Raw genomic sequence first — 19,637 nt, 5'->3', positions numbered from 1 at the left:
AGGGAACCGGTATACTTCAGGGACTATTAGTACATAGGATTCTTGAGGATGTGGCATGAAGGAGTCTGAGTGTCAGGGATAATCTACAGGCCACCAGCCTGGAGAAGTCTGATTGGTGTTGCCATTCCAGCAATAAATACTTAAGAGAAAAATTTGAATATGGTTTTAAAAAGCGTTGCTTAAAAAAAACAAGCACCACCAACAATATGCCTTCGAGACAATCCAGAAGAAATGCTAGTTGGATATAATATTCTTTCTCCCTGGAGCACAAGAGGTCTGTCCTAGTCTAAAGTGGGACCTGGGGAGAAGAGACTGATGAGCTGACCAGTGGAGTGGGTAATATAAGAGCACAGGGCCTAGAGCAGAGCTTTGGAACATGAAGAATTTGGAGGGCCAGAAAATGAAGAAGGAAAGAGACTAAGAAGGAAAGCCAAAAAACTGTGGTATCGAAAAAATTAAGGAAGTATTTCATAAAGGATGCATGCCTATTGACCAAAAATGCTGATATCAAACTAGAAGACTGAAATTTGAACATAGATTTTAGTTACCTGTGGGAACATTTTAGCTGATTAACTAAAGTGCACACCAGATCCTAGAGACTGGCGAGTCCAGAAAAGGTGAGTTAATGGAAGTTAGGCTGGTCAGGACTGTCTAGAGAGAAAAGCTACGGCAGAATTTGGATGAAAAAGGATGGATGGGTTGAGGGAGATTTTGTTTTTTTTCTTTTTAAGATGGGAAACACTTGAATAGTCTTTCAGGAACCCACTAAGAAACTAGAAAATGCCAACTATTTCCTAGCTTCCTTTTGAAACAGAGCATAGGCAGATATACCTGCCTATTACAGAGCACAGTGTCTCTGCCTATGCTGGGTACCAGCCTTGAACTAGGAATCTGTCGCAGTCAACCAGAAAGATCCTCTTAGTGGAGAAGGACGACTAGCGCAAGGTAAAGTTTCAGAGGCTGCCGCAACAAAAGTTAAGCAGTAGCACCACCAGTAAGCAGCAAAGATGACCCTGTCCCAAACAAATTGGACCTGCGTGGTGTCCCTGGCTGCAGTTCCACAGGGAACAGCTCCCAACAGCCCTTTCCATGGCAGAAGTCTGCTCCTCTAGACTGCCTGACAATGCTACAGTGTCCTAAATTTACATTTTAAATAGTGAGGTTTGTTGCTCCCAACTAAGAAATCTGACTGCTTAAGGAATTATAGAAGTTGATGCCAGTAACATGGTGCAAAACAATTCCCCCTCATGTACACCAGGCTTTGTGGTTTGTTTGAAAAAGTTATTTAACATCACTCATCAAGCAAACTCTGGAATTATTAAATAATTTCTGAAATTGTCCTGAAGAACAAAGTAGGTGCCCAGCTACTGGTCTCCTATTTTACCAGTCCTTGTGACTCATTAAAATAAGAATAAGCATTAATTTTACTATAATTGGAGAGACTCTCACCTTAAAACAGATCAGTAAGAGAAAGAAAAGACAGACTGGGAGAAAACATCTGCAAATCATCTTCTGATAAAATCAAGTATGCTGAATATATAAGCAACTTTTACAACTCAGTAGGACAACTGCTGCAATTGTAAGATACGCACAATACCTGAATAAATACCTCATGAAGATATGTGAGTGACAAATATGCAGAGGAGGTATTCAGTATCATTAGTTATCAGAGAAATGTAAATTAACACCACAAAGAGGTATTATTTCACCTCCAACAGAATATCTATAATCAAAAAGACAGAAAATAACAAGTGTTGACAAAAAATGTGAAAAAACTGTAACTTTAATACACTGCTACTGGGAATGGAAAACAATACGGCAGTTTCTTAAAATGTTAAACATAAATTAGCCATCCAAGTCAACAATTCTATTTCTAGATATATAGCCAAGAAAAATGAAATTTGTTCACACAAAAAATTGGACAGTAATTTCTACAAAAGCGTTGTTCTAAAGGTCCTCCAACCTGGATACTACCCAAATACATCCATCAGTTGGTGAATAAGCAAATGTGTTGTTTCCATACAATGAAACATCAGTCAGCAATATGAGGAGTGAAATACTGCTACAACGTGGATACACCTCAAGACTACTGCGCTGAGTCAGAGACCAGACACTAAAGGCCATTGGATACTGATTTCATTTACATGATATGTCTAGAAAAGGGAAATCTATAGTCACAGAAAGTGATTAGTGTTTGCCTAGATCTAGGCTTAGAAGTGGGAATTAAGTATAAGAAGCATGAAAGCTCTCACTGAGGTGATAAAAATGTTCTAAAATTGGATTATGGGAATGTTTCTGCATAAGTTGGCAAATTTACTTAAGGTAGTTCAACTGTACACTTAATACAAGTGAATTTTATGCTATATCACTTATACCGCAATAAAACGTCATCTTTTTTTTTTTAAAGTCCCCTTTTTCATTTGTAGATCTTCATAGGTCATCACTCAACACTTTAGCAGATCAGACACCCACCTGCATATTGTTCACAGGAGCAGTATTAGCTGTAACAGAGAGCTTCCAAGCCTAGGAACAGAAATGACTCCTTATACACAGTATTTGTAAGGTTGGCATATTCTAGAAAAGTTCTTCTCAAAGTTGGGCCCGCAGCCAGCAACTATATATGCTCACCATTACTGTCTGAACTGGTTCATGTGTGACTAGATAATTACAGAAGTTGAGAACAAGTATTTAGAACCTTTAATAGCAATTTGACAAAATAATATATTTGCTGAATCTGACACAAAATATTTGACCTCATATCTTGTATTTCATTGGTTGTATTTTTCCATTTAATTTTTCTAGTCATTTTTTTACTGAATGTAATTGACATATATAACCTTATTTTAGTTTCAAGTATATGTTATGCTCTGATATTTGTATGCACATTTAATTACTGATTACACTTCCCATGTTGTACATTACATATTCTTGCCTCATTTATTTTGTAACTGGAAGTTTATACCTCTCAATACCTTTCATCTAGTCTTTCATTTTTATTATATTTTATTAAAAAGTCAGTCAGCCAAAAATTAGCAAGTGAAAAATATGCTGCCACAGATAGTTTGAGAAAACTTACAGGGGTTTTTCTGCTATTCAGAAACTGTCCATCATAACTACTGGAGAAGGTCAAACTAATTTTTTTTTAATATACTTTCAAATGTCCCAGTACTCTGGTGGTATATTTATCAATGCCAAATTTTAAAGTCTTCTGCATAACGCAGCTTTTAATATATATTTATCTATTTTTCTATTTTTACAGATTTTCAAGTTTATATTAAGACAAATTAAAAAAACTTAATGTCAATTTTTCCTTTTCCCGTCAATTAAAAAAATAATTTTGAATTTGAAGAAAAATAAACCAGTCTGGAATTCAGAAATAAATATGGCTTTAGGAAGGGCTTTATAAATCAAAATAAGGCAAGTTGAATCTAAATTTTAAAATAAAAAGCACAAACCAAACAACATGTTCCTACTTTCATTTGGAAATTAATGCAAAATGCATTTAAATTAGAATAAACCAGATATCTGTCCCCAAATGGTGTTAATGAATGACATCAGGCTATATAATAAGCCTGCCCTCATATGTTCCTTAGGCGATCTCTAGAGAGGGCTTGCATAATGTAAGGGCTGCAGGTGGCAGGACGCTCCGGACACAAGGAGCAGGAAGATCCTGGAGATTCTGAGCAGCCACTGAGACACAGTCAGGTACAGAGGCACACAATCAGCAGCTGCCCGAATCATTTCGGACCACCCTACGGAGGTAATATATACTACATAATAAAATAGAAAGAAAAATAAAATAAACAGATTTACTGTTTAAAAGCGGCTATGGAAAGGAAGTTATTAAATCTTCACCTATCACAGAAGTAGAGGATTTGGGCACAATCAATCAGCATTTTGCGTTACTTTTGCTAATAGGTAGCATGATGAAAAGAGTATAAAATGAGGAGATAAGGGTTCTACCCTGGCAGTAAGACTTTAGAAAAGAATATCTTTCTCCCTCATTGCCCTATCCGACACAAGTGATAAACCAGATTATTTCTGAGGGTATCTACATTTCAGTGGTTGATACAAGTAACAACAAAAAATCATCACCACACACATGCATTAAATTGCCTTGAAGTGCTTATGGTGCCTCTTATAAACAGAACCCTATGTAACAGTTCGTTTGGAAAATTATCTTTCATTCATGTGTTTAAAAGAAAATATTTCCTGGGGCCTTCCTGGTGGCGCAAGGGGTTAAGATGCAACCTGTGAAGCTGTCCACAGCCACTGCAGAATGAGTACAATTCCCCGGATGGCAAGGGAGCTATCCACATGGCTCAGCAGACCTCTCCTGTCTCACCCACTGCTCCCCTCAGCAGGGTATTTCAGTCAATCTGCCTGTTCTGCTCCCCACTCTGTCTCTGGTGAATCCTTTCAGCCCCTCACACACACATTTGGCCTGTACCCTAGCTCTTGTATGCATAAATAAATAAAATCTTTAAAAAAAAAATTTTTCCCCTAAAAAATCACTTACTTTCCAAACAATTCTGATAACATTTTAAATATATTTGACTTAAAATTTACTGTCTTGATCAGTTTGGAATTAGTTTGAAAATCCATTCAAAACCATCACTTGCAATAACTTTAGTCTAAGAATTTCCACTTATGCCATTATCCTTGAAAAGTGAGAGGAAATGGATATGCAAAGTTAAAAATGCTCACACATTATTTTATAAAAATACTTTGCCATGTAAGATAATTACATAAATATAAAAATAATTTTTATACAGTGAATTCTGTTTTAATGTAAACTTGAAGGGGAAGAATGATTATTAAAAATCTCATTAACCAAAAGTTAACCCAGTCAGACTGCTCTAAGCATTTCTTATCCTTCTACAGTTTGTCTAGACAAAGATATCACCAACATTAGCAGACAGTGCAGGGAAGAAGAGTTAATGTGTTCCCCAACAACCCCAGAAATAGTAATCAACAACTTGAACAATCCTATGCTAATTCAGCTTAATCCTCTAGCTCTGAGAAGATTATCCATCTCTTCAGGTTATATTTCCCACTGGGTGTTGGTTACTAGATAATTCATAAGGGTATCTAAATGCAGTTCCTGGATTTCTCTGATTAAACTCTGATTAAATTCTAAATAACAACTATTTTTATTAGGCAATGAATCAGCCTGCACAGCTCATGTAGGCCAAATTATACATATATTCCAAAAATTCATATAATCAAAGCTGAAAAAAAGTGCTAGTAATACAAAGATTGGAAATGTGTTAGCATCTAGTCTTTAATTAACTAGTGAAAACCAAGGTGCTGGGTTTAAATACTTTAAAGACATATTAAGAAATGTAATAATAAAAGGCAGGAGACTGGCTGATGGGGTTTAACACGCAAAGGTCTAGAGGAAGGTAATCCAGAAATACACATATCATGGAATTTAGCCTGCTTAAAATAGTTGTTAAAAGGATAGTCTTTGAAACAAATAAAATCTCTCAATCTCTCTCTGTCTTTCTCTCTCTATATATATATAAAAAATTATTATTATTATTATTATTATTATTTTATGAGAGGGACTAGAATCCAGGAAAGTAACTGAATAGCTTCCCAAATACACAAAGATCACTAAAATCCTACCGTGGGAGCATATAAATCAAGAGAGAAGAAACATTTATTCTCTTCCAAAGGCTAGCATTAGCATCCTCTCTGTCCTTTCTCACAAATCCTACCAATGTGTGGCAAGATGAAACTCAACTGTAATGTATTCAGTAATATTCTCATTTGCTGGTAGATATTTTTGTCTGTTTTTGCTCTGTGTGTGTGTGGTGGGGGGAGAGGGTTAGTCACTTGTTTAAGTAGTTTTATAGTTTTCAGTGAACTTACCTTGAGAACAATTAATTTTCAAAAACATCCTTCAGTTCCTTATTGCTCATATAGAAGCTCTCAGCCAACTTCCAATGAACCTACTATTACAAGCAACCAACACTCTCTAGATTCACCTTCTAAAACAAACTGACAGGGGATGTTGAAGCTATCACAGCATACACTCCAATCAGGTGTAGGCTGGTTTGTTTCCTGACCATTTGTAAAAGTTGTTTGTGCAATTGTGAAATTTAATTACTTATCATATAAATCAACAAAATGAGTATGAAGAACTGTTTCTAGGAATATTAAATTGAAAAAATAGATGAACTGTTTTGGCATAAATGATTTCCTTTAAAAAGGAAACACTACTGAACTAGGAGTGGGTGAGACTATCATAAAAAAAATCTGGAGAGAAATTATAATAAGATTTAACACAATGAAAAAAAATTAAAAAAAAAAAAGGTTTAACACAATGATTAAGTGTCTTCAGGGTCTCCTTCCATTTGAAGAAACCAATACCTGAACTTTTAAGTGATACAGTATGGGCAAGGTTTACATATGAAAGTATGGGGCAAAGAGCCAATCTATGGATTCATACACCAAGAAAAGGCCTTGACCTCCCGATCAGAATTTCCCCAGACACCATGGACATTCTGGACTACAGAATTCTTTGTTCAAAGGTGGTGGAGGAGGGTGGATGCAACTCTGTCCTGGGAGCTGAACAGCGATTAACAGCACCCCAACTTCTCTCTTACCCTCTAGATAACTGCATCCCTACTCAGCAGTGACAATCAAAAATGTCTCCAAACATTGCCAAATAGCCCAATGGTGTAAAATCATCCCAATTAAGTACCACTGCTTATAGCAAAAAATTGATGAATACATGCATATTTGTATCTTTGTATCTTTTCATTTAAAGTAAAATGTTCAAGTAATCAGCTATTACTTTTACTATGACCAAATTTTTGATTAGTTGATGAACTTAATAGCTTAAACTAAGTTATTTAAGATGGCTTTTCTATACTTTACAGGAAAAAAGAAAAAAGAAAACAAAGTGCCAAATTGAAGACTTTCAGTTTGTATGTGATTATAGTCTCATTTCTTCCACATCTTTTCTCATATCAAGACAAAACCATAGGGTTATCAGTAGGTGATAGCGAGGAGAAGAAAAAATCCAAAAAAGAGAAGAAAAGAAATTTAAGCATGAGGGCCTCTCCAGTGGTGCAGCGGCTGAGCGCTGGGTTGTGAAGCTTCCCACAGCCTCTTCAGCGCCAGTTCTATCCCAGGCCGACGGGCGAGGGTCCCACATGGTGCGACAGACCTCTCCTGCTGTGCCCGTTGCTCCCCTCATCAGTCTCCTCCGTCTGTCTGCCTGCTCTGCTCCCCGCTCTGGCTCTGGTAAATTCTCTCACCCTCCCGCGCTTCTGACTGTACCCAGTGCTTGTATAAATAAATAAATAAAATCTTTAAGAAAGAAAAAAAGAAATTTAAGCATTAATTTTCAGATGGCTAGAAGAGCAACAATAGAAGAAAACCTATGTAGTCCCATCCACCGCGGTATTTGCGGCAGGTCCATCTCACAGCAGTCAAGAAAGGTTCCTACACATCGATTCCAGAAAGCTTAACTATCTACTATTAGGAGAACTGGTTATAGAAAATTATAGTTCACTCATTCATGATATGCAAAATAAATAAGGTGAGGTTTTATATACTGACACCATTAGAGTAGGATACAAGTGTATGAGCAGGTATCTGGGGAAATGATTTGTACATGCAAAGAAAAAGTTTTGATAGTAAACCAAATTATTAACAGCATTTATTTTTGATGTCAGTATTTGCCACAATTGCGACAACAATATTCCTTTCACACATGCTCTTCCAGAACCCTGCCACTCCACATATCGAGAGGTACAGTCTATACTCCCTGTTCCTGATCTCGGGCAGGCCAGTATACTGCCTCCTTATAGAGTGCAGCAGACGCAAACTGTGCAGTCAGGAATACAGTGACAAGCCTGGCTTTTTCTTCTCTCAGGACACCTGCTTTTGGGACCCCACAGGTACCATGCAATAAGTCCAGTGACCCTGCAGCCACTATACTGGAGAGACCAGAGACTGAGAGAGGTGCCTAGAAAAAGAGGTGTTGCCGCCCCAGTCTTCATTGCTTAGTTCTCCCAACTTGGGCATCAGACCTGTTAGTGAGCCAGCCTTCAGGTTACTCCAATGTCAGTGGGAACTTTTTAACTAAGTCAACTCCCAGATCCCTAAGAGAGAGTAATACAATGATTGTTGTTGCTTTAAGCTTCTACCAAGTTTGGGTTTTATGAGCAATAGATGAGAACACCAGGTAGAAAGTACTGGAAGGGGGCTGGAGGGAAGCTACACTTGCTATTTTATATATACTTTTTTATCGCTTGGAGTCTTTTCTGTGTAATAACTTTATAATTGTAATTTTTAAATGCCTAGAACTCCTGCAGTCCTGGTAAATGAAGAGAAGTGAGCTTACGCTCAGAAGATAATAAAGCTAAAATTCTTACCTATTATCACAGTCTATTTTTAACCATTGTCATTGGTACCAGCATTACAAAGCCAAATATTTGTAAAAAATTCAGACTGGGGAACCTACTAGTTACTAATTTTGTGGTGGATCAGAGAAATTACTTACGAAGAATAACAGGCACAATACTGAGACCTGTTCTTCAGAGTTAAATACTCCTTCAGATTCTATCAAAAGCAAACTTTGAGTTCCCTAAGCCTAGGCCTATGTCTTATTTACATAATACGAAATCAAAACTGGTGAGCTAAGTAAGAAACAAACCATGAAATTAAACAGGTAGGGGAAAATACGAAGGGAGATAGGAGACTCATGGGCCTTATACTTGAACAAGGAATGTAATTCATACACCTGAAATGAAAACCTAAATAATTAAAATGTGACAGATCTTACAAATACATACCTACATGCACATGCACGTCTCCATGTACACACATGTACTGAGTAAGTAACTTCTATGAGTAAGTAACTTCTATGACTAAGTCCATAAGGGCAGCTTACACGTGCAGTAAATGTTCCAAATGTGTTGGGTTCCGCTGGAAAGCATCTCCTCAGACAGAGAAGGGCTTAAATGGGCTTTATTAAAGTTTTAAGCGGCAAGATAGGGATTACAAACATTATTAAGTGAGGAAAGCAGCAAATATCAAGAAATAAATACCAAGAAAACATACAGCGGAAAGAAAGGTAATTTATTTGAATGTAGTAGAGAATGTAGTAGAGAAAACATCTTTAGAAATAACAAAATAGGATGCTAGCAAAGGAGGAAAAAAATATTAGAGAACTTTAAAAAGGCAGCGGGATTAAAAATTGGACTATAACACAATTCGAACTAAGGCTTCATAAATTTTTGAATGCCTGATGCAAGTGTCTGATAAAAACCGTGCCATGGACTAGAGAAGGGAAGGGGCAGGAAGGCCCGTCTGATGGCTGCAGCCAACCCAGCTGCGGGCGACGCGCGATGACTGATATGGCGAGGAGGGCAGTGGCCAAAGCCGTGATGCCGAAAGAGTCAGCAGGACAAGTACGATGAGTGAGACAGGGGAGGAGGGAGACAAATTCGGAAAGGTAAGTACTGAAAGAGCGATTTTAAAGCTTTTAAATCTAAGACCTGTAAGACCAGAGGTAAATTTAGCAAGGAAAGGATAGTGGAGGGAGAAACGGCCGGGAAAGAAAGAGTTTTAGCTAGGTGGAAACAGGCGTTTACTTCAAATGCAACTAAGGCCTACAAAAGGAAAACTGAGAAAAAAACAAATCAATGAACAAAAAACAAGTTAGCCAAGAAGGGATGACTTGCAACATATGAAAATTCTAGTGATTCAAGAGAGAGGTACCGCGGAAACAAGCACAGGCCAACTGAAAATAAAATTAAAAGGCGTTCCACCCAATATTCTAAGCACTTTAAAAATACCGTCTCGTGCTCCCGACTCCATGACAGCGGCACTACCTCCATGTCACAGATCCCCAATTTACAGAAGGAGAAACTGAGACAGAGCAAGGTTCACACAAAGTAAGAGAATAAGCCGCTGGAGGTCAAATCTGCACGTACGAAAGTGAGGCGTCAAAGTCCATGTCATCAAAACTCAATACACTAGGATTAATTAAGGCCAAGGAAAATGAGAACAGAAATGAAAAAAGATGCGGAAGATTTATCTGTAAGGACAATGGTTCAAGAGATGGTGGTTACACCAAAGTACATGATGGTGGGGGAAATCTTGCTAAACAGATGCAGGGAAGTAGAACAAGGGAAAACTTACTGTGAAAAGGGGAGGAAAAAAGAATGCCCTAAGAGATATGTGAGAATATAAAAGTTTAAGAAAATGAACTACTATCTAGCCATGAAAGACAGATGTTTGCAGCATTATACTACGAAGTACAACATCTACAAAAAACACCACGCTTAACCAAAACACACCCCATGTCACAACTCAGTGACACAAGCAATCATAAAGGATGAATGTGCAGTGTTCAACATAAGGCAAGCATGGTCCAGGAGGAAACATCGCAAGTTACAAACAGGTTTGTAAGATCACCAAGCACCAGCCACAGGGCCAAGCACATTAACAGGTTCTCAATGGATAGTATGCTGTATTTTCTGTGCATTTTCCAGATGTTCTAAGTATTACATCAATTCAAATTATCTGGTATGCTCAGGAAGGATGTATATGCCTGGGCCCAAGATAGTAGGAATCAGGGAGTGGAGCTCAAGACACTATAAATGTTAATACTTCCCCCAGGCAATTCTTTCGCACAAAAGTTAACATCCACTGCTTTCCTATGTTGCATCCTAAGTGTTATAACTCTTTAACTACCAGCTCTATGTTTTTTGGCTTTGTAATCTGAGTTCTTTAACTGCCTATGCTTGATTTATGCTTCTTTCTAAAATCTCAGTCTTGGTTTGGATACGTAATTAAGATTTGGCTTTGTCTGAAATCTGTATCAATTCCAATACTGACGCAGAGGCGGGGAAGTTCCACTACCTTTCCCTAACATCGTGGAGCTTCTGCAAAACATAAAATATGGTGTCAGCCAGACACTGGACTGACCCAATGTCAGTTCTCATGTTGTATAGAAGATGCTCAATACTACAGATTCATCATCCAAAGCAAGAAGGCATGAATGTCCTGCGTTTGCCCTGATTTACTGCAAAAGCTTGTCAAGGATGAGAACCATTTTCCAAAAGAATAGTGGTCACGAGTGCCTATTAGAATGTTCCAGTTCCTGGGGCCTCTCTGGTGGGACAAGGGATTAAGCATAGCACTGTGAAGCTAGCCACAGCCTCTGTGACTCGAGTTCAATCCCCAGCCAGGGAGCTACCCACATGGTGCACCAGACCTCTCCTGTCTTGCCCACTGCTCCCCTCAGCAGTGTATCTCTGTAGAGCCGCCTGTTCTGTTCCCCTCTCTGTCTCCGGTGAATCTTCTCAACTCCCCCCCCCCCCATACCTCTGGCCTGTACCCAGTTCTTGCATGCATAAATAAATAAATCTTTAAAAAAAAAGAATGTTCCAGTTTCTGGAATAGGGATGGATTGCGTTCTCCTAAGATGCCTCTTGACTCCAATGATATGACAAAGGTTGTCTACTTGATATAAGATAGTGCTGAAGAAAAAAAAAGGAGCCTCTTAATTCAACAAAGGATACTCCTTGATAGCAGCAATTCAGATCCAGAATAGATCTTAGGTGTGAATCTAATTGTAGAGACAAAACATCCATGTCTCCAGTGGTCCCTGCAGCCCTTGTTCCTTAATCCTGGCTAGGTCTATCTTTCTGCTTTGTCATCTTTATGGCTTGTCTCTAAGGTGACTGACATAAAAAACTAACACTGGGCCTCCCTGTAAGCGCCGCATTATGAAGCAATCTGCAGTCTCTGCAGCACGAGTTCCATTCCCAGCTGGCCAGAGAGGAAACCCACATGGTGCAGCAGACCTCTCCTGTCTCACCCACTGCTCCCCTCAGCAGGGTATTTGAGTCTGTCTGCCTGTTCTGTTCCCCGCTCTGTCTCTGGTGAATCCTCTCAGCCCGCCGCATCTCTGGCAATACCCCAGCTCTTGTATGCATAAATAATCTTAAATCAAAAAAAAAAAAAAAAAACTTCTTCCTAGGCAGCTATGAGAATTAAAAAAAAAAAGCTAACATTAAATTATAGTGAGACTTTTGCCATTTCCTGCATATTATTTGATCCTTGAACAAAAGAATCAAATCTAACTTATCTTTGTATCCCACAGAGTTCTTTGACATGCACTGCTAGAGTCGCCAAGTTTTACTAAGCACCCTATTCAACTGCTCTGGGAGAATTCTCTTCCTGTAGAGTACCCAAAAGTATTAGCCTTATAGAAAAGGTGACACTCCCCGAACCTCACCCTCAAAGGTCTTGGGATAGGCATAGACATCTAGCACCTCACGGCCAAGCATTCAGATTCTTGGTCAAACTAAAAGAACACAGTCACTACCTTTCCTTAGTTGAAAGAACAGTCTGGCAAAATCACCTGCAAATCAAAGCTATGGGGAAGCAGACGCCATGACAAAGCAGAGCAAAGAGAAGTGGAAGTGAGAAGTGGGAACAGTAGATGAAGCAGACATGGAACAAGAAGTTGAGACAAGACACCATATTTATTCCCCAGAATGAGAGCCGGAGACTAGTTTCTCAGATTCCTGATGGTTGTGCTGTTCATACAAAGTCAGCTGTTCTTTACCATCCCCAAAAGTTAGAGCCCAATGAACTCTCCTTAAAGCCAAACAATTCCTGATTAAAGCATTACAATTTTTTTTTTTAGAATTTACAACAAAATAAATAAAAAGCCGGTGACAGAGAAATCCAAAGAGAAAAACACACAGACTATGCCAGGAAGAAGTGAAATCCCAGGTCGCCAAAAAGCTCTCTAAACATGAATCTGATTTATCAGGAAGTATGCCAGTATTTATCATATTCTTATCAATGGAACAAATGAAGTTATAATTTGTCTTTTCAAAGCAAATTATCAGTGTTGACAAATAAAAAAAAGTCACAGGATATATCTGTTTTGTTAACATATTTGAAAATAGTTTGTCGGGCTATTTAAAGCAGACCTTTGCTAGCTGATGTGCAACAGTCAGCAGCATGCGGGATGAACAGCCTCATCTCTGAGGCGGCTCTATGCTCACACAGCCCACCGGAACTAGCCCGGTAAAGTGATGGTCTTTTCTTGAATCTACAACTAACATAAGTATCTAGAACCCCTTTATTTCCTCTAAAGATCCTTTCTCTGAAAACAATCTTTGAACTGACTTTTTTTGAAAAAAGTTTCCTTACAACAAATCCAAAATAAAACTGAGAGGTGCTCACAATCAATTAACCTGACACATTTGCTTTAACATGTCAAAGACCAAACTAATGTCAAAATAACTACAATTTTGTTCACTTAATTGTATTTCCTGTCTGACATGAAAATATATCTCATAAGCCCTGAAATCATTTAAATCTTACATATTTTAACAGAAATTTTCAATGTTATCCTTAACTTTTGCTAGAAAAGTTTCATTGGTACTAATATTACAATTCCTGATTTAAATAAAGCTTGCCAATTTTTAAATTGGAATTTTCCATTAAATTTCAAGATGTGCAAAAAGAATCTCTGGACCACTATAAAAGGGAAATGAGAGGAATTACCAGTCCCATAGCTTGTATATTTCTCCTGTGTGACCTTATATATGAGTAAGTAGGGAACTACTCAATCTCCATGATGATAGACTAGTTTTGTATCTTGACTTTGGTGGTGGTTACAGAATGCAAACATGTGACAAAGAGCAGAGAACTGGAAGCACACACTGTACAATCAGCTGTCTGACTTTAATACTGTACTAAAATGATGTAAGCTGTGCCCATTAAGGGAAACTGGGTAAAAGGGGCCAGGCCCTCTCTACTATTTGCAATATCCTGTGAATCTATATTTAAAAATAAAAACTGAATAAGCAAAGAAACAACTCACAGGTTTACCTAATGATAATAAAAATGCCATATATACACACACACAAATTAACTTAAACCCCCTATTCAGCAGACTAGAAAACAGAGCCCTACTCAGTTGCTACGCGCACACTTATCATGGTCAGTAAGAGTGAAGATACCTAGTTGGTAGGCTGACGACTAAGACCATCTATTTCAGAAAATAGAGCTCAAAATTCAAAGTAACTAATAACTGTGTTCATTAAGTCATTACTTATTTTAGACAAAAAGATCAGGTTGGCTGGTGCCTGTGTTGCACTGAAATACAGGCAACATATTTTTAAAAAATTATTCTCCTTTATTAAAAGGAAGGAACTTTTTTTTAATATTTTATTTTATATAATTCTTACCTCATTTTTCATCTTTGTACAATGTAGACTTTTAAAAGTCTCGAAGAAATTTATATGCAACCTTACACCAACTACCTCTGGAGGAAAATAAGTTTATTGAAAAGCATGACACAGTACTCCAGACAAATGAGATCAAGCTATCTTCTCGGAGAGTTGTTCCTCAGACAACACAGCATGCAGCAACCATTCTAGTTTTGAGTGCTCCTAAACCGCTATTAGTAACACTAAACACAGGCTATCTTTGACCCCAGAATATGGATTTTCAAGCAAATAAGGTAATACTCAGATGAGCGCCTTTCAAGTTTTCCACAATGAACAACTCTGGTCCATGAAGTCAAATGCTGCCAAATTCTTGGTTACAACTAGTCATTGTAGTCTCCTACAGGAATTATATTCCACAGCTTGGACTGATACCTTAGTCATCATCCTGCTACCTTGATATAATAGATTTAGGCTGTTTGGTAAACTCAGGAACTTTTCCTCCTTTAGAGAAATGAGATGTAGACATAAATCACCCCCCCCACCACACACACACACACACACCACCTACCATTTTGGAAAACCAAGTGAAACATGGGAAATGTACCAGCCTCCTAGCCCCAAGTATGAGCATTAGTATATAAATAAATGTCTGACTAAAGTGGCTTCCAGATCATACAATAGCAATGCAAAGAAAACGTATCACCTGAAATAGAGCTAAAACTCAGATCGGCGGGAAAAAGTAAACCTACACAAAGTTAAAAAGTCTTTAATGAGTTAGGTGAGAAGATATGAAAAGTTGGATTAGCAAGGGGAAATCTAGGTTAGAAACATAAAATTTATTAACAGGTTAGGAGACTGAATTTTAAAACTGTAGCCTGAATTAGGCAGTAATTTAAGTAATATTACTCTTTATTTTGGAGAAAAAAAGTAGAAGCCAGAGTAACAGAATATGTTATCATTTTTCAATACAACAGTATGCTATAAAGTTCACAATTAAATCTTAACTAGGGAAAGAATCTGTAGTGATAAAATATAAGGCAGAAACCAGAACATAAAACATATAGTATAACATGATAATGATAAGAGTTAATATTTATGAGGTGCCAGAGGCATTTTGAGGGTCCATGATAATCCTATGAGGACTATTTATTCCCATTCTGCTGATGAGAAACTGAGGCACAGACAGATTAAGTGACTTGCCCAAGGTCACACAGCCAGTAAGTAGCAGAGCCATTTGAGGATTTAGCCTCAAATAATATGACAATTTTGATTTATATGAAAGGATTAAAGAACCACTGAAGGGCTACTGGTAAAGTATGGCTGACAAAAAAAAATTTGCATTTTATTTTAGGTAGCCATGAAGAATGACTAAGGAAAAAAACTAAAAGCAGAAGATTAGTTAAGAGACTGATGGCCCAAAATAAGGGAACAGCGACAGAATAAAAAGAGGGCAGATACAAAGGTATAAATCAACTTGACTTCACAGTTTGATGGGGAGTGAGGAAGAAGACTCCAAGGCCCAACAGCTTCGCATGTCAGTGATACTATACTACATTAGCACAATCATAAAGCAGACAGGTCTAGTCTTTAGTCATTCTCATTTTAGCAGCAGTCGCATCTAGCAGTAGTAGCCTTTCTCTCTATGGAAGATGTGACGACATACATTAAGATACTGCACTTGGCACCCCATACTAGTTGTTTACAACATACGCAGTAAAGAGAAATACTAAATGTTTTCAATAAACTACACGCAGACCATCACTGAACATAAGTGGACAGAGAATACAACTGGTATGTAGAAGTTAATAGTCAGCAACTTAAGCTTTGAAAAATCTAAATGTCTTCTGAATGGATTAGAATAATTCTATCACTTATTAAGAGGGGTCTGGGCCACCGATCTGTTCTAAGATTCAAGAAAGTAAAATAACTCATCACTTCAAACTAAGCTACTGTGCTTGTTTCTCCTTTTGTTTGCAAATGTACAAAACAAACAAAAAACAAAGAAATAATATCATCCTTACAGCCTAAGTCAAGGATCTGCAAAATACTGCACTGAGGTAATAACCACTAGAAAAACTTACTGTAACTATAACCTTGTTACCACTGTGAAAAAGTAAAACTATGCTAAAGCCAGGGCCTTCCAGTAACTAAATCCTCTTGGAAAGTGTCCAAGAAGTTAGAGTAAATATCCAACTTGTTACATCTAAGATTAAGGAAAACAAGTTATCTAAAGCATTAGATTATGTTTAAATAAACTCTCACTAAAAAGTTTTACATCATAATCACCTGGAGCCCTAAGATGAGGAGGGGTCATCTGGGGGGAAAGCTGTCCCCTGGATTCTAAGTCACATATTTAATACCATTTTGAGAAAAATTTCACGACTAACAGCTTCCATTTTGAAGAAACTAGGTTTTGGCAGAATGTGAAAATAATGAATTATAAGGACAATGAAAACATCTCCCAGCTTCTCTCATGCGGTCAGCGTGTGGTGGTGGCTCCTCTTTGGTTTTCAGCGGGAACCACTGTTTGGTCTCCTGTTATTTGTGGTTCAGATTTCTTTTTTATGGGTTGCATGTCTGATAAATAAATCGCAACTTCATAGGTAAACAGACATAAAAGTGCTTTAAATGTGTGAGCACATGTGTAAATGTACATATGACACTCTAAAAAACAAATGTGATTTCTACTCATAACATGCTTCTTATAAAGTTCCACTAATCTGTAAAGTAAAAAGTAACAGTGAAGAAGGAAAACATCTAACTAAATAGCAGAGTTCCAGAATTATTCTGGAAGCCAAATAATCTACATAGGCATGTTCACAAAACAAACACGCAAATCCAACACATTTTCACCAGACACTTTCATTTACTTATTGGTAAAGGGTCACATTTTTAAAAGTTAACTGGTAGTCCAACTTTCATTTATGAAAAATGACAGCCAGGATAAATTTCTAATTCCCAAAAGCAATAATGCAAGTGTGGACATCTGCATACAAAAATAATAAAAGAACTGCAATGAAAAGAACAGAAAAATCAAATATTATTTTAAAAGAAACACAGAAGCCATCCGAAACATTAAAAGTTGGACTGGACTAACACAAAAGACCCAAAACAATCACATTCGGCATATTCCCAATGCTCACCACATTCCCAATGTCAAACAAGCAATGCCTTTCCAATCAATACCTGTCACAAAAATTAGTTGGCTCTATTTTTCAATGATTAAAGATTTTTTTGCAATAAATTGCTAATACTGAGCTATTATCTTTCTATTGGTGACGCTGAAATCTGTTCATACAGCATGAAAATGAATGCTCACTAAAGACATTCCACATAAAGCTGACCCCTAAAGGCTCCTCGGTGCATATTCGCAACCGCGAATGCTGTTCACAGTATGCGGTACACTAAGCTAGCAACAGATTGGTTAAAAACAGTTTGGATTTTCAACTTCCCATAATAGAGTCAACATTTTTAGAAGCAATCATATTAAAATAAATGTGTCTTTCACAGTTACGGGATGAAATTTTTAAGCTGGACAGGCACCAGTGCCCTGATTTTCTACTTTATTCATAAAACATATGACTTCCACTTGCTAAAGATGTTTTATGCTTTAACCTGCAGCAAGGGCTTTGCATCATTTTAATGCCCAGTGCTTAAAATGCAACAGAATCACCCCTGTGAATGCAAGGAATATTCTTGGTTTACCTGTAATGACTTCAACCAGACTGCTAGTTAGAAAAAGTTTAATGAAAGCTGTTTCCAGTAACTTTGCATTTCCATAGGAGAAAAAAAAACAAAAAGAAAATTTAAGGAGAGGATGTGAAGAGAAAATTCTATTTCCCAACTCTTAACATTTTAGTTTCTTCATTCTAGAATACTCTAACTGAATATATTTCAGCCCCCCTCAAAAAAAAAAAAAAACTATTGCATTGTTAGACAGGATTTTTTTCCCAATTTTTGCAAAGTAATATTTAAGATTAAGAGAAAAGGTTAAAAGAAATAATTCTGGAAATCTTTGCAATGACAAACGAAAGGCTCGGGTTTGTGTTAACATATTTTATATTCTAAAGTGGGGATTTAGAAGACATCAATTTTTTTTTTCCTATTCAGGTCAATCTAAATATATATGCTACCTCAAGCTTATAGTCAGCTTATCTGTGTGAATGACCAAGTGCAGAAAACTCAAATTAAAGGTTATAAAATATATCATGAAATTACATACTCTATATGACTTTCAGTTTTTAGAGGATCTAAGGTTCTTTACTGACAGGTTCAAGAAATGATAAGTTTACATTCAACAGTCAAAAGAGAAATCATCTCAATTCCTTCAGTTGTTTAGAACTCCACAGCATTAAAAAACTTATTTCGGACTGAAGGGCGTACAAAATACAATATATGATCTTAAATTCTCCTGGCGTAATGTTATTAAATATTAAAGACTGTGAGAAACAAGAGATGTTGCAATGCTTTTCCTTTTATAACTCTAATTGAAGCTTGGGGGAAAAAAAATATCAAATTTTCCAAAATTGACTTACAAACAGAATTCAACGAGGTCTAAGAACTTAGTGATGCAATTTTAAAATAAGTTTAAGGCAAAGCATAGCAATCCTAATGTGACAATTACCTGTGGCATAAAGACAAAATAAAGACAAATGCAGGTTTTTCTCATCTAATGATCTCTTTTACACTAAAACCACAAAAATGCATAAGCATATCAGCGCAAACTAAACAAATAGGCACATGAGACAAAACAGCCACCCAGGCCGAGAAATGCAACACGCCAGGGGAGGAAGGAGGAAGGGAAGGCGCAGAGGGGTCTGTACCTGCAGGAGCGCCGAGGCGCGAGCCGATCCCGGCGCACCCCTCCGCCCTGCAGGCTGCAGGAGGGGACTGAGAGCTCCCGGGTAAATAAAAACAGCGATCACTTGGTACCCTTCAACTTTACCTGGCACTCTCTCTCCAAAGCCAGCTGCACCCCCCTTCGCCCAGCCAGGGCTCCCTCTCTCTTCCACACCAGCTTTCAGACAAACGCGAGACAGAACAGGGTGGAGTAGAAGGAAAATACCAGCAGCGTCTCTCCGCGCCTGCCCCCCGGCCCCCAAATAATTCCCAACACTTTCTCCTTCTGCGAAAATAAGTCGTCCCCTCTCAAGACACCGCACAGTGCCCTGGGTCTCCCGTGCACACACCGAGACGCAGACACCAGCCGGCCCCCCGACCCCCACCCCGCGCCCCCGAACCTGAAAGTCCAGTTTCGCCTATTTCACCCCGAGACGTCGCGATACCTCCAGCTCCTGTTTGGGGGTGAGGGTGGGCGGAGGGCTCCTTTCCGAGCGGCCCCGCCGGTGTCGCCGAAACACAGCTCGGGGATAAATGTTAACACTTTCCCTCGCCGCCTCCCCGCGGCCCCGGGAT

General features: G+C 38.1%; 1 protein-coding gene across 9 annotated transcripts in view; it reads right to left on the bottom strand.

Moving 5' to 3' along the window:
* The window catches only part of HMBOX1 (homeobox containing 1), a 147,288-nt gene extending 127,651 nt beyond the window's left edge, over positions 1-19,637 (bottom strand). For 5 of the 9 annotated variants that reach the window (XM_054701090.1, XM_054701091.1, XM_054701092.1 and 2 more), the window contains exon 1: positions 19,463-19,636. The gene's annotated coding sequence lies outside the window, so the exon portion shown is untranslated. Of the gene's footprint in view, positions 1-19,462 lie in introns of all 9 variants that reach the window. The other 4 variants (XM_037526535.2, XM_054701088.1, XM_054701089.1 and 1 more) reach the window with 1 other exon arrangement.

The sequence above is a fragment of the Talpa occidentalis genome, unplaced genomic scaffold (genome assembly GCF_014898055.3).
Source record: "Talpa occidentalis isolate TD23 unplaced genomic scaffold, MPIMG_talOcc4v2.1 talOcc4.4, whole genome shotgun sequence".
Classification (NCBI taxonomy): domain Eukaryota; kingdom Metazoa; phylum Chordata; class Mammalia; order Eulipotyphla; family Talpidae; genus Talpa; species Talpa occidentalis.
Note: the sequence above shows the minus strand (reverse complement) of the source record. Positions and strands in the feature narration are given on the sequence as shown.